Source organism: Neolamprologus multifasciatus, chromosome 18 (assembly GCF_963576455.1).
Source record: "Neolamprologus multifasciatus chromosome 18, fNeoMul1.2, whole genome shotgun sequence".
In the NCBI taxonomy this organism is placed as follows: Eukaryota; Metazoa; Chordata; class Actinopteri; order Cichliformes; family Cichlidae; genus Neolamprologus; species Neolamprologus multifasciatus.
The window spans coordinates 4798370-4812947 of NC_140456.1; the positions used below are offsets into that span (position 1 = coordinate 4798370).

At 40.4% G+C, this 14578-nt stretch overlaps 1 long non-coding RNA gene across 1 annotated transcript; it reads right to left on the reverse strand.

Annotated features, from left to right (window-relative positions):
- Positions 1–1027: 1027 nt before the first annotated feature.
- On the reverse strand, positions 1028–3160 carry LOC146497144 (uncharacterized). The gene is made up of 3 exons (XR_014870752.1): positions 2382–3160; positions 2150–2213; positions 1028–1751 (listed from the first exon to the last, which is right to left on the reverse strand). It is a non-coding gene; the product is annotated as an uncharacterized LOC146497144 (long non-coding RNA).
- Positions 3161–14578: the final 11418 nt, after the last annotated feature.

The window sequence follows — 14578 nt, forward strand, 5'->3', positions numbered from 1 at the left end:
TAAGTTATTTAAATGGAGTTCTAAAAAGAAATAGTTAAAAATTGAGTTGAGCCTATTTAATATTTTAAATGAAACACAATATTCCATTGTACAGTGTAGGTTTCCATGTGTAATTAGTGTGTAAGAATATTGCAGAAGAAGCTTAATGTGTACTTTGTAAAAACGATGAGAAAAAAAGCTGGCTGAAGAGGAAAAGATAAATGGCTTTTTTTTCAATCGACCTCTCGGCCGGCCGCTTGGCGTATGACATGTGGCGGAAGTCTCTGGTACAGAGGGCCGCCAGTTCGAATCCCTCACGAACTCATTTGCCGCGGCCCCTCGCTTGGGGGACGGGGAGGCGCATACGCGCGTTTCCTTTAGCTTTCACCTAGTAATCATACAGCTCGCCTTCATTTCTTTAACTACTGTGTAGCTTAACCTATACCAACTCATCATAATCACACATTTATATTCATCTCAATCTGCAGTGTAACTGTGTTGCTCTTCAATCCCTACCTCAACAATGTTGTACACTTAAAAGTATAGGAAAAGACAACACTTAACCTAAAATATTGAAGTGGAGCACTTAAGGAAATATTCATCTTGGCATTCCACCACTCATTTATTTTTAACATTTATTGTGGTTCATTTGTTTTTCATTATTCTACCTTTTGTCAAGGCAAAACTCAAGGGCTACAGACAGGACAGACTTAAAAGAAGACTTTCAACTGAAACACATTTGCGTAATGTTGCAGAGGTGGACATACAGATGAAGAAAAGAATTCTGCATATGATGGAGTCATCTGAGAGGCCAGCTTCTGAACATCACAGTAAATTATAAGTCACTCTTGAGAGACAAGTTCAGTTGCAGATGGATTTTTACTGCTAAGACAAGTCATGCATCCACCACCACAACCTTTCAACCTGCCACCACACCATGGTCTATGCATGCGCACCACCACCACACGCTGTACCTGGCTCATTTTGAGTACACTGTACAGCCTTGTTAGTTCCCAGAACTCGAAAAAAATTGAGGAAACCCGTTGCCTCAAAAAAACTAAGTAAAGCTTACTTAAGATGACTGTTAGGACAACTTACACATTGCAAGTCTGCAGTATTAAGAATAACTTGATATTTCTGACTGTACAATTTTAATTGTTTACCTACTGACAAACATTTCAAGTTCAACTAAATGAAAAAAACTATTTGTGGTAACCTGAATATGATTAAAAATAATTAACAACACTTTTTGTAATGATGTTAAAATCAGCCCAACTTTTATTTTCAAACACAACAAAGTATAACAGCCAACATACTGGACACTGTTCTGCTGAACAACAAACAATTATATTGCCATCACTGTTATAATCTTACAATGAAACAAAGTCTCAGATGTAATTATTCTGAAAATAAGTTTAGGCCTACCACAAGTTTGTTTTGTACTTACATTACTTATATAATCAAAATAAAATATTTATTGTTCTGTCACAAGTGCAGTGTCTGATTTAAACAACACATTTGTTTTTCATTCCAACACAGGAGCTGGAATGTTGTAATGTTTTAAGGATGGCTTGTTTCCAGTCCAGGCATTACTGCCCGAATGACTGTCATGGATCGAGGTGATCCAAATGTAAGTGCAGAAGAAGGTCTTTAACTTCCCTTAAGTACAGTGGCAGTGGATGTGGGTTGGAGATGCAATGAGCTTGAACCTGCAGGCGACCATCTTCACTGACCACACCATCTGTGACGGAGGACTCATCTCTCCTGGTGTCCTGCGAGCAAACAATCATATTTTTTGGAACATGAACTTAATTGCTTTCTTAAAACATTTTTTTCTGCATTTGGTATAAAACAGACTCCAATTTACACAATCTCAGGCTCCCTCCCCACCAGAGAGGTGACATTCAATGTCCCAATTGTCAGTCTGGATAGCCCTGACCCCCACCCGACACACAATAATGCCATGAAAGCATCATTTTAAAAAGGGCTATGCAAACATGGCCAATAACTTTCATTCTAATGATGTGCAAAATGATTTGGGAACAAAACAAATTTTGCTGTTAGAAAACTTGCAGACTTCACTATATACAGTGTAGACCCTCTAAACTAAGTTTGGGGGATGTGATCTTTCAAGAAATGCAGACCAAACTGTTGTTGTTTGTTTACTTACACAGCATGTCTTGTAGAATTAACTGGAGTCACCAGCAACAGCATAGTGCAGTCATATCTCAAGTCTAATAACAGAAGACAGGAAAAGATCAGTAAAGAAACAACTTCCCCAAACCAAAGCACGAATAAAACGATAAGTAAAACAGGCTGATCTAAAGTATGATTAAAGTTCAGCCTGATTAATATAAATGTCACTGACAGTTGCTAATATATTGGAAAACCGAAATACTTACCACTGAGTTGATGTCTTTCTGTCCAACAACAGGAGTGCTGATCCCGATCCTCAAAGACAGTAAGAAGCAAGCAGAGGGAGAAAAAGCAGAACAGTTTTCAGAAACTGATTTTATCCTTAATGGCTGTGCAATTATTGTAACATAGAGATTGCTTATGTTGTTAAATAAAGGCTAGATTTGACATTAATAGATGCCACAGATGTTCAAAAGCTGCCACAAAGCATGAAAAAAAAAAATGGACGTCTCCAAAAAACGTCAGAGCATTTTTGCAAATATGTGATGTCTTGATAAATCGAGCAGATATTTGAACTTTACACAGCTACATTCTCGCCTGAAAATATCTTAAAAGTTTATTTTGTGACCCAGAAAAAGTAATACGTTTTTTAGCCGCGCTCCTCTGCCATTGCTGGTTTACAAGTATGCACAGGCTCTAATGACCACCCTCCTCCTTTTCCCCAGACTACCCTTTCTGGGTCACAAAATAACCTTTTAAGATATTTTCAGGCGAGAATGTAGCTGTGTAATGCTCAAATATCTACTTAATTTATAAAAATATCACATATTTGCAAAAGTGCTTCCACGTTTTCGGAGAGCTCTGTTATCCACCAGCGCAATAGCTGACCGGGAGGTCAAGGCTTGATAGAGTCCAGGAGCACAGCTAACTCCTGGCTTATTGTTTTCAACCCCCCTGCACTCTTTTGCTACTCAGGTTAAACATTATATATATAATTAGTTAGTTAGTTATGGCTATGGATTGAAAATACCCCCCACACCCCACCCCTAACGGCTACACCTTCCGAAGAATTTTGTCTGGGCTCTTATCTCACTTTTTTATTTCAAACAATCAACAGAAAATTTCACAGACATAGTTTTATGTAAGGTTTTTAAGGCTGTGGTGTTAATTTTTAAGTAACATGAGCCCAGCGGCAGCAGCAACGCTAGGCTAACACTAACTAGCTAGCAAGATTATAATCCTGGTGCTAAACTAAGAGAAGCCACAAAATCAGTTTGAATAAGAGTAAACATTTACTCACCAAGTCAGTGTATCAGGTAAAGATCCACAGCAATGACAATAATATGTTGAGCTGATGCTTCTCCAGGTTTGCTCAACATATTCCATAACAAATGCTGGCACCGTGAACATGCGGACTGATCCGAGAGGGAGGAGGACGGAAGTGACGTGGCATTTTCAAAACACATCTTTCATCCTTCCGCCCTGTGAAGCAAAACTTCCAGCTTAGTTAGTTTTTGTAAGTTAAGACAAGTGAAATAAATTGAGTTTGTCAGCATTTTTGCATAAAAAGTACTGGTAAGTTATTTAAATGGAGTTCTAAAAAGAAATAGTTAAAAATTGAGTTGAGCCTATTTAATATTTAAAATGAAACCCAATATTCCATTGTACAGTGTAGGTTTCCATGTGTAATTAGTGTGTAAGAATATTGCAGAAGAAGCTTAATGTGTACTTTGTAAAAACGATGAGAAATGAAGCTGGCTGAAGAAGAAAAGATAAATGGCTTTTTTTTCAATAGATCTCTCGGCCGGCCGCTTGGCGTATGACATGTGGCGGAAGTCTCTGGTACAGAGGGCCGCCAGTTCGAATCCCTCACGAACTCATTGCCACGGCCCCTCGCTTGGGGGACGGGGAGGCGCATACGCGCGTTTCCTTTAGCTTTCACCTAGTAATCATACAGCTCGCCTTCATTTCTTTAACTACTGTGTAGCTTAACCTATACCAAGTCATCATAATCACACATTTATATTCATCTCAATCTGCAGTGTAACTGTGTTGCTCTTCAATCCCTACCTCAACAATGTTGTACACTTAAAAGTATAGGAAAAGACAACACTTAACCTAAAATATTTAAGTGGAGCACTTAAGGAAATATTCATCTTGGCATTCCACCACTCATTTATTTTTAACATTTATTGTGGTTCATTTGTTTTTCATTATTCTACCTTTTGTCAAGGCAAAACTCAAGGGCTACAGACAGGACAGACTTAAAAGAAGACTTTCAACTGAAACACATTTGCGTAATGTTGCAGAGGTGGACATACAGATGAAGAAAAGAATTCTGGATATGATGGAGTCATCTGAGAGGCCAGCTTCTGAACATCACAGTAAATTATAAGTCACTCTTGAGAGACAAGTTCAGTTGCAGATGGATTTTTACTGCTAAGACAAGTCATGCATCCACCACCACAACCTTTCAACCTGCCACCACACCATGGTCTATGCATGTGCACCACCACCACACGCTGTACCTGGCTCATTTTGAGTACACTGTACAGCCTTGTTAGTTCCCAGAACTCGAAAAAAATTGAGGAAACTCGTTGCCTCAAAAAAACTAAGTAAAGCTTACTTAAGATGACTGTTAGGACAACTTACACATTGCAAGTCTGCAGTATTAAGAATAACTTGATATTTCTGACTGTACAATTTTAATTGTTTACCTACTGACAAACATTTCAAGTTCAACTAAATGAAAAAACTATTTGTGGTAACCTGAATATGATTAAAAATAATTAACAACACTTTTTGTAATGATGTTAAAATCAGCCCAACTTTTATTTTCAAACACAACAAAGTATAACAGCCAACATACTGGACACTGTTCTGCTGAACAACAACAAACGTCTTTTGAGTGTCCAGTTGAATTAATTCTACTGGCTCTCATGGTCATTTGTTATTATAGACATATTTTTCATGTTCATCCAGCTATATAGTAAATTCTATATATTGTTGAATTCTCCCAGTTCTTTGAATCTTTGGGCTGAAGGAAGGACAATACTCGGTGTATAAATGCTCAATCAACAATCCTTTATTTCCATACAATTTTCACACAATGAGCATAAAAACCATCCGGATGGGGAGAGATGCCTGAAGAGGGTCACAGCAAGTCTCAAAATGGTGACGTGTTACACAGCTTCTTATACTTTTCACTGGCCCCCACCTGGTCGTAAACCTAAACATTCACACTCTCTTATCTGTCGTGGCGCCTAAGTTATGACCTCGGCTCCCTGTCTTTCTACCTCCTACAAGGGTGGGGGCACAGAATGTGGTCTGTTTCTGCTATTATCGGCACAAGGTCTTTTGCACACAACATTCTCAGAAAATGATTTAAGCAGTCTGACATGACAAGAAAACAGTGTAAAACATTCACAGCAGATAAATGGTGGCGCCCACTTGTCTAACAGAACCCAAAGGATGGTCACATTCTTTTAATCCCCAGAGATATACTGGAACATTTGTCTAACATACTACAACAATGGTCATGTTCTTTAACCTAAAAATATAAGGAGAATAATGATCTCACAATTCCCCCTTTGATCTCTCTTTAGAGAGATCACTTACAACATACATTCTAGGGTTGACATGAATTAAATGTAGATGAAAGGCTCGTCTCTTTACATCTCTCCCTCACAGAAGGCTTCTCTGCAGAGCATCAAATCTGCATGGCAAAGTGACACACTTTAGGTGATCTTCATCCTTGGGAAAAGTGGTGTCAACTATTTCCCAGTCTCCTAGTATTTGTGCTTCACACAGAAACACAATTCCATCGCTGGATTTCCTCTGCGCTGTCACTTTTAGAGCTTGGCACGCTCTCTCCATCCCTCGAGTTGTCACGTCCAACGCTGCTGAAGATTTAAGGCAGAGCACGTCGTACACCTTAGTTGTCTTCCTCAATGTCAACGATGAATCTCTCATTATATTTAAAATCATGCTGTGGGAAGTCTCCTCTCAATCTCCTGGAAGCTCAGTAGCACAGCTCTCTGTGTGATGTCTGCTGTGCTGAAGATGATCTCTGATCCTCCTGAAGCCTCTCTCCTGGCCTCAGCTCCCATCCTGTGGACGATCCTCTCAGCCACTCCTTCTCGTCATGGCACCTCACGACATCTACAGATTAAAAATAACACTCCTCTCCCCACATGGCTTCCACCATGTGTCAACTCCTCAATGAGACATGTACAAGAATGTTGCACATTCTCTTTAAAACAATCTCCAGGGTTTCCCACTTGGAGCAGCCATACTCCAACCTGTAACCCTGTGTAAAAACATTAATCAGCAGTTACATGTTCAGCTTATTCACCTCCCAGCTCCACCTGGAGCCTGTATCCTGGAAGACAAATCTGTTAAATCAAACTTCACATTTGCAACCAACTGTAGATCATAAGAGTGATAAAGTATTCAGCATAAAAGACAAGTATCATGTGCAGGTTTTCTCCAATCATTAAATCACTATTATTACCATAATTTGTCCCAAATCATGAATCATCCCAATTTATTCCACAATTTAATCTGTGACTTCCCTTAAACAATGTCACTCCACCCATTTTATCACTATGAGCTCATATTCAACTATTCCATAAACACTACATCTTATTTGTTTCCTCATGTCACTTGTCTGTTTTCTGCTGAATCCTCCACATCCACTCTTAGAAAAAACAGACATTAGGAGCACACATAGACAATCCTGGTGGTCAGGCGCAGGTCGACAGGTTCCAGAGGTGCCGTAAAAGGCCATAAAATGAAGCCTGCTGTAAAAGGAATGACACTGGTTTCAACACAGGAAATTTCTCACGTTATTCACATCGTCAAAGTAACCTTCAACATTTTCCCAACAACAAAGTGTAACAGCATCATCAATCCTGTAGTAGAGAAACCAACATCAACCAATTGTTCTGTCATAAATCACATCATCAAACCACATGAAGAACTGTAATGCTGTAGAAAAGAGAATGTAAATGTTAGCGCTGCGCAGATGTATACACACTTTCTCACAGTAATCTCTGTGAGCAACACAAGCCCATGAATAACACACCCCTGGTAGATTCACAAACACAGAAAGTGGCATTTAAAAGGTTAAATCATCACGCAACCTCGGATGTTGCTGTCATCTTTCTGCTCCTGTAAAAAGAAACATATAAATTCATCCACCCTTTTGGCCTGTCTAGGTGGAGGTAAACTTTGAGTCGTGGTCAAGTCTTGTCAGCTTTTACCAGTCAGTCAGTTTGTTTTTATTTCCATTCATTCATTCATTCATCCATTCTTTCTTTCTTTGCTGATAGTGGAAACCATCGCCGCATTTGATTTCCACCCTCAGCAAAATGACGTCATTTCAAAAAGAAAAAGAAGAACTTTAGGTTGGATTACCTCGCTGAATCCTTTTTTAGGCAGGGACTCTCATTTTCTAATTGTCCCCAATAAGTGGCTTTCTCCTGAGCCCATTTTAATGTGGAGAAAAATACTTTGCGACTGTTTTCAGTAAGAATGTTTTATAGCGCTTTAAAGTTCACTCTCTCAGGCCTGGATTAAAGAGCTGATTTGTTAAATCAGGAACTCACAAAATACCAAAATATCACCACCGGTGGATCACTCCTCTCAGATGTTCTTATCTCAGTGCACACAAAAGCAAAAACAAACGTAACCAATAAAATACTCATATAATAACAAATACTGGGGCCCATTAGAAACCTGTCCAAGCATAAAACCACCTTTCTCTCTCTTAGAGAAAGAAAACAATCCAAACCTCACTGATAAAATCAACCTAGTGTTCAGCAAAACCCACAATCAACCAAAACTTCACCAGAAAGTGATATGTTACGAGGCAGGGTGCACCCCGAACAGGTCACCAGTCTATCACCTAGAAACAAACAACCATTTACACTTACATTCACAGATAATTTAGAATCATCAATTAACCTAGCTCTAACAGCTGCATGACTTTTCACTGTGGCAGGAAACCAGAATACCCAGAGAGAAACCACTGCAAACTAGCCAGACTGTGGACTTGCACCCAGGACCTTCTTACTGTGGAGCAACAGCACTCACCAGCATGCCAACAATGTAGGAAATACAGGGAAGCTATGATTTCCTGTTGAATTTTGTACAAATCTTTAAAGCCTGAGGCAATTGTGTTAAATACACGTGGGATACTTACGTAAATCCAAGGGCTGGCCCCCTTTTTCTTTTTTTTTCTTTTTTTTTTAAATTTATTTTTTATTTTCAGTGTGTTCCTCCTTCAATTAAATCTCAATCACAAAAATGTGGCGCTCCGAAATAAGGCTCACACCGTTAATTCATCATTTTCACTCTGTACCACTGCTCCTTATCAGGCTGTGTGAAGCACAGTAAACAATTCAGTCGAGGCCTTGAGCCATAAACAGACATCACTCACAGACATTGTTTTCATAACCAAACTGCTTTAGACCCTGTCCCCTAAATCTACACAAATGCCCTCTGGGTGACATGAAATGCATTTAACCAATTAACAATCAATGGCTTCTTGTTGTTGTAACAAATTCTGTATTTGGACGTTTGTGTGCAGCATTTTGTGTATCAGCATAGCAGTTGTTAGTAAAGCATTCTTCATTGCATCAGCGTGTGTGTATCACTCTTCATTGCACAAACATGTGTATGTGTGTGTGTGTGTGTGGATCACTTCTCAGTGAATTGAATCAGCATTTCGATTTGTGTGCGTGTGTGTGTCATTTCTCAGTCAATCAATGAGTGCATATGTGTTCGTATGTGTGTTTCTCTTAATTCTGAGTCAGTGTATGTAGATGTGTGTGTTTGTGTGTGTGTTTGTGTTCATCACTTTCCTGTTCTGGTGTTCTGGGTAAACCAGGGCCTGAAGCGTGCTCTGGGGTCCTGCTCTCCTCCTTTTCAGTCCGTTTGGGTCCATTGGTGCTGCTGCCCAAAGTTCTGTCCATACTGGTTCTGGCCCCAATTGAGGCAGTCCTTTTCTCCAGTGTCCTGCATCTTCTCCTTGTCCAGCTCCTCCTGAGCCATGCTCAGTTTCTGCTCTGATGTCTCGAGCTCTCACTGAGGGCAGAAACCTCAGAGTCTTTTCCGTACACGTCAGATTGAAGTTTATTGATGTTTTCCTTGCTTTGCTCCACGGCCTTCTGCAGCTCTGCTGTTCGGCTCTTCTCAGAGGTCAGCTCCTGGCTGAGCCCCGACACCTGTGCCTTCAGCTTATGTTCTTCTGCTGCTTTTGTCCAATCTGAGGTGCCTCCTGACCTCAGTTACTCCTCGTGTCTCTGGCACGCCCTTTTTGCTGCCCGATCATCCGTGTTGGTCCATCACTGTCCTGCACAGTTTTAATGCAGAGTTGTTAAGGTCAGCATTCTTTTGCTCGGCCTCACTTTTCATCCGGGCTTAATAGGCGTCTCGTCACAGCTCTGTCAGCTGAAGCTGTCTGGAAATCTCCCCCGTGTAGTGAAACGGGCCTTGGATTTAACGTTCTGCGTCTCCGCTGCATGAGATCTTTTTCCTGCAGCACTGTTGACATTCTCAGGCTGTTGTTGTGGGTCCAGCTGCTGTAGCATTTGGTCAGGGTCACATCAAAGATGGTAGAAGGGAGAGCAAAGATGGTAGAGGGGAGAGCAGGAGTCCAGGTCAGCCTCGGCTTTCCGGGCCGATAAAGCAGCCTGTAATTAAGCATAAAGAGAAAAAACAAAACAAAAACAGACGAACAGGAAAATGATGTTGTTTTGGCTGTGTTATTCAGAGAGGGGCCAGGCCCTGTGTCAGCCTTCTCCCCCCCTTTTTTTGTTTTTTCTCACTATATAATCAACTCCTAACCCACCAAGTTGACAGGACAACACAGGTACACGTTAAAATTCTTAAGATCATGTTTAATAATTCAAAAAAGGAATTTTCTTTCATTCAGTAATCACTTGTATTAATCAATCAGAAGAAAACATGTCACAATTTGACTCTTTTAACCACTAAATTTATTATTTCATCACTGGTTTATCATACCAGTGTCTGTCTTTTTGAAGTCAAGTTGTTGTCCTGCAACCCAGAGAGTTTATTTGTTATTAGTGGATAAACTTTATCATTTAACAACATGTGTATGTTAAGTTTTGCTGCTTTAACCTTGCTGGAAAATCTTCACGTGTTCATGAATGTAAGCTGTTTCTTCATTGCGTGTGTGTGCGTTTGTGGGTGGGTTATTTTAACTTTTTCTCCAACAAGGCATTTCTCTAATTGTGTGTGTTTTTAATTTTGTTTCCCAAATTTTGATTTCCCACCTTAAATAACAGCATTCCATGTCTTCAGCCAGGAATTAGAGCTTGCTTGTGAGATTCAGAGACACATGGTGCCAAAAACAATTCAGTGAAAAACTTGCCTGAAAATTTCCAGTGATGGTAACCGATAACTGGAGGAGAAGATGTCCTTTAAGCTTCTTTTCAGGGTGAGGACGAAGTGAGAGGTCAAGCTGTAAAATTTTGAGCCAGAGCTTGGCCTGTCTGTCGTCCCAATTTTGTTAGTCTATCCTTTTGCCGCTGTACTCAGGTTTCCAGGTTGAGAGAAATCCACCTGTATTAAGAGACTAAAACATTCATTTACTATTTTTCTTAAAACATCCATTTGGTTCATCTGCCTAGATTTTACTCTCTCTCTCCCGGTGCATCGTTCACACAGTCAGGCAGTTGCCTTTTATGGGCATGCAGATTTCCGGCCACCGACACTCACCCCCAGCAGCCGCCAAGCCATCTCTCCTATATCAAAACCCAGCCAAACATCAAACATTCACCGTAGTCATTCAAAAACTGTATCTATAATATTATAATCAACAAAATCAGCGTTTTAATTACAGGCATGTATCATTGTTTGCAAATCATACTTATAAAACTCAATAACACGCTAAACAGGAAGTCCTCTGTGGGCTTCACAGCAGCCACCTCATTTGCATGTTCACACACCGTCTAAACTAGCTCGCAGCGCGCTGTCGTCACACACAGCCTCGTTTCACACTCAACTCTCTATTATATTACAAAGACGTCTTATATTTACAATCACTCCTTCTTTATCACACAACTCCTTACTCTCCTTTGCCACAGCTGCAACCTCTAATTTTTTCTCTGGCGCACTCCCAGGTCGCATGACCTGCAGCGCCCTCAACAACTCCTCTCTCTGCTTCTCAAAAGTTTTCCACTCACCCTGCACACCCCCTTTTTCTATGTTAGACTTAGACCCCAACATTTTCACACCACTACACACCTTTAAACCCTCCAAAATGACTTCACAATTTGCAACAATTCACGACACGACCTCCTGCCGCAATTTCTGCACAACACAACCACACTTTTAGACACAAATTATTCTGTTGGCCTCCTGCCACAATTTCTGCACAACACAAACACACTTTTAGACACAAATTATTCTGTTGGCCTCCTGCCACAATTTCTGCACAACACAAACACACTTTTATACACAAATGATCCCGTTACTTTAATTGACTCCCGTACTTCAGACGAGACGCCGACTCTAACGGCGCTTTCACACAAACTACACCGTCCTATCTTTCTCTCTCTCCTTTTTTTTTTTTTACACCACAGAGTAATATACCCAATTCAGCCCGTCTATCTCTATGTGGCTCCAAATACCCTCTTTATTTAATTTAACACTCGTCAGGGGACAGGCAAACAACAATTTCAACCACTGAAACGAGGAATACAACCTTTTTCAACCTTATTTAACCTTATTTAACCTTATTTAACCTTTTTCTCTTACTATACTTAGAACTCAACCTTTGTTCGCAAAATGTGTCTTGTTCTATGTTCTAATCCAGAATAAAATGTAAACCCGTGATTACACAAACGTTTTCAATATTATTCTGTGGCTATGCGGGAGTCCTCAGTCCCCAAGTCACCACCTCAGCAAACCAGACGCCGCTGGACCTGACTGCGCGTCCACAGGCAGGGGGGTTGCCAACACCATGAACAAAACCAATTTCCACAGGTCCACTAGGCATCAACCTTTGATCCTAAAATGTGTCTTTGCTCTAATGTCCTCCCATTTACACATCAACCGTCACTGTCACCATGTTCATATTTCACACAGAAACACAGCAAGCGCGTCTCATCAGCAGAAACACACACAGAAACCTCTGAGCTCACCTTTGAAAATGCAAGCGCACCATAAGCCAGACTCTATTTCACCTCTATTTCATATTCTACACTTTGGCCGCTTTTTGAAAGTTTTTCCACATTTCTTGCAACAGAAGCCAGTCATAGACAAAATTAATTATGTAGGGTAAAAGTGGGCTGCACCCTAGTCTCAACGTAGAATATGATTAGTATCTTGCTAGAGCCAGTTCCTATAACACACTTGATTTCTAGTCTCAACGTAGAATATTATTAGTATCTTGCTAGAAAATTCCTATAACACTTGAATTCAGCCTCAACTTATGTTGTTAGTATCTTGCGCCGAAAACCAGACACCGACAATTTAATGTGAAAATACGTGTAACTCAGCGAACAGATTAATTTGGAAAGCCCAATATGCACATTTGGTATTTATAATACAACAGGCTGTGCTTACCTTTTTATGTTTGGACCGTCCTCTGTTCGCCTCGCCCCACGATCTCACCACAGGCCAAATCTGCCCCTCCTCAGCACACCAAAGATCCGGGTCACCGGCACCAAGTTGTTGAATTTTCCCAGTTCTTTGAATCTTTGGGCTGAAGGAAGGACAATACTCGGTGTATAAATGCTCAATCAACAATCCTTTATTTCCATACAATTTTCACACAATGAGCATAAAAACCATCCGGATGGGGAGAGATGCAGAGAGGGTCACAGCAAGTCTCCAAATGGTGACGTGTTACACAGCTTCTTATACTTTTCACTGGCCCCCACCTGTGAAAAGTTATGTTATGTTGTTAAATAAAGGCTAGATTTGACATTAATAGATGCCACAGATGTTCAAAAGCTGCCAAAAGCATGAAAAAAAAAAATGGACGTCTCCGAAAACGTCAGAGCATTTTTGCAAATATGTGATGTCTTGATAAATCGAGCAGATATTTGAACTTTACACAGCTACATTCTCGCCTGAAAATATCTTAAAAGTTTATTTTGTGACCCAGAAAAAGTAATAAGTTTTTTAGCCGCGCTCCTCCGCCATTGCTGCGTTTACAAGTATGCACAGGCTCTAATGACCACCCTCCTCCTTTTCCCCAGACTACCCTTTCTGGGTCACAAAATAACCTTTTAAGATATTTTCAGGCGAGAATGTAGCTGTGTAATGCTCAAATATCTACTTAATTTATAAAAATATCACATATTTGCAAAAGTGCTTCCACGTTTTCGGAGAGCTCTGTTATCCACCAGCGCAATAGCTGACCGGGAGGTCAAGGCTTGATAGAGTCCAGGAGCACAGCTAACTCCTGGCTTATTGTTTTCAACCCCCCTGCACTCTTTTGCTACTCAGGTTAAACATTATATATATAATTAGTTAGTTAGTTATGGCTATGGATTGAAAATACCCCCCACACCCCACCCTACCCCTAACGGCTACACCTTCCGAAGAATTTTGTCTGGGCTCTTATCTCACTTTTTTATTTCAAACAATCAACAGAAAATTTCACAGACATAGTTTTATGTAAGGTTTTTAAGGCTGTGGTGTTAATTTTTAAGTAACATGAGCCCAGCGGCAGCAGCAACGCTAGGCTAACACTAACTAGCTAGCAAGATTATAATCCTGGTGCTAAACTAAGAGAAGCCACAAAATCAGTTTGAATAAGAGTAAACATTTACTCACCAAGTCAGTGTATCAGGTAAAGATCCACAGCAATGACAATAATATGTTGAGCTGAGGCTTCTCCAGGTTTGCTCAACATATTCCATAACAAATGCTGGCACCGTGAACATGCGGACTGATCCGAGAGGGAGGAGGACGGTAGTGACGTGGCATTTTCAAAACACATCTTTCATCCTTCCGCCCTGTGAAGTAAAACTTCCAGCTTAGTTAGTTTTTCTAAGTTAAGACAAGTGAAATAAATTGAGTTTATCTGCATTTTTGCATAAAAAGTACTGGTAAGTTATTTAAATGGAGTTCTAATAACAAATTGTCAAAAATTGAGTTGAGCCTATTTAATATTTTAAATGAAACACAATATTCCATTGTACAGTGTAGGTTTCCATGTGTAATTAGTGTGTAAGAATATTGCAGAAGAAGCTTAATGTGTACTTTGTAAAAACGATGAGAAAAAAAGCTGGCTGAAGAGGAAAAGATAAATGGCTTTTTTTTCAATCGATCTCTCGGCCGGCCGCTTGGCGTATGACATGTGGCGGAAGTCTCTGGTACAGAAGGCCGCCAGTTCGAATCCCTCACGAACTCATTTGCCACGGCCTTCGCTTGGGGGACGGGGAGGCGCATACGCGCGTTTCCTTTAGCTTTCACCTAG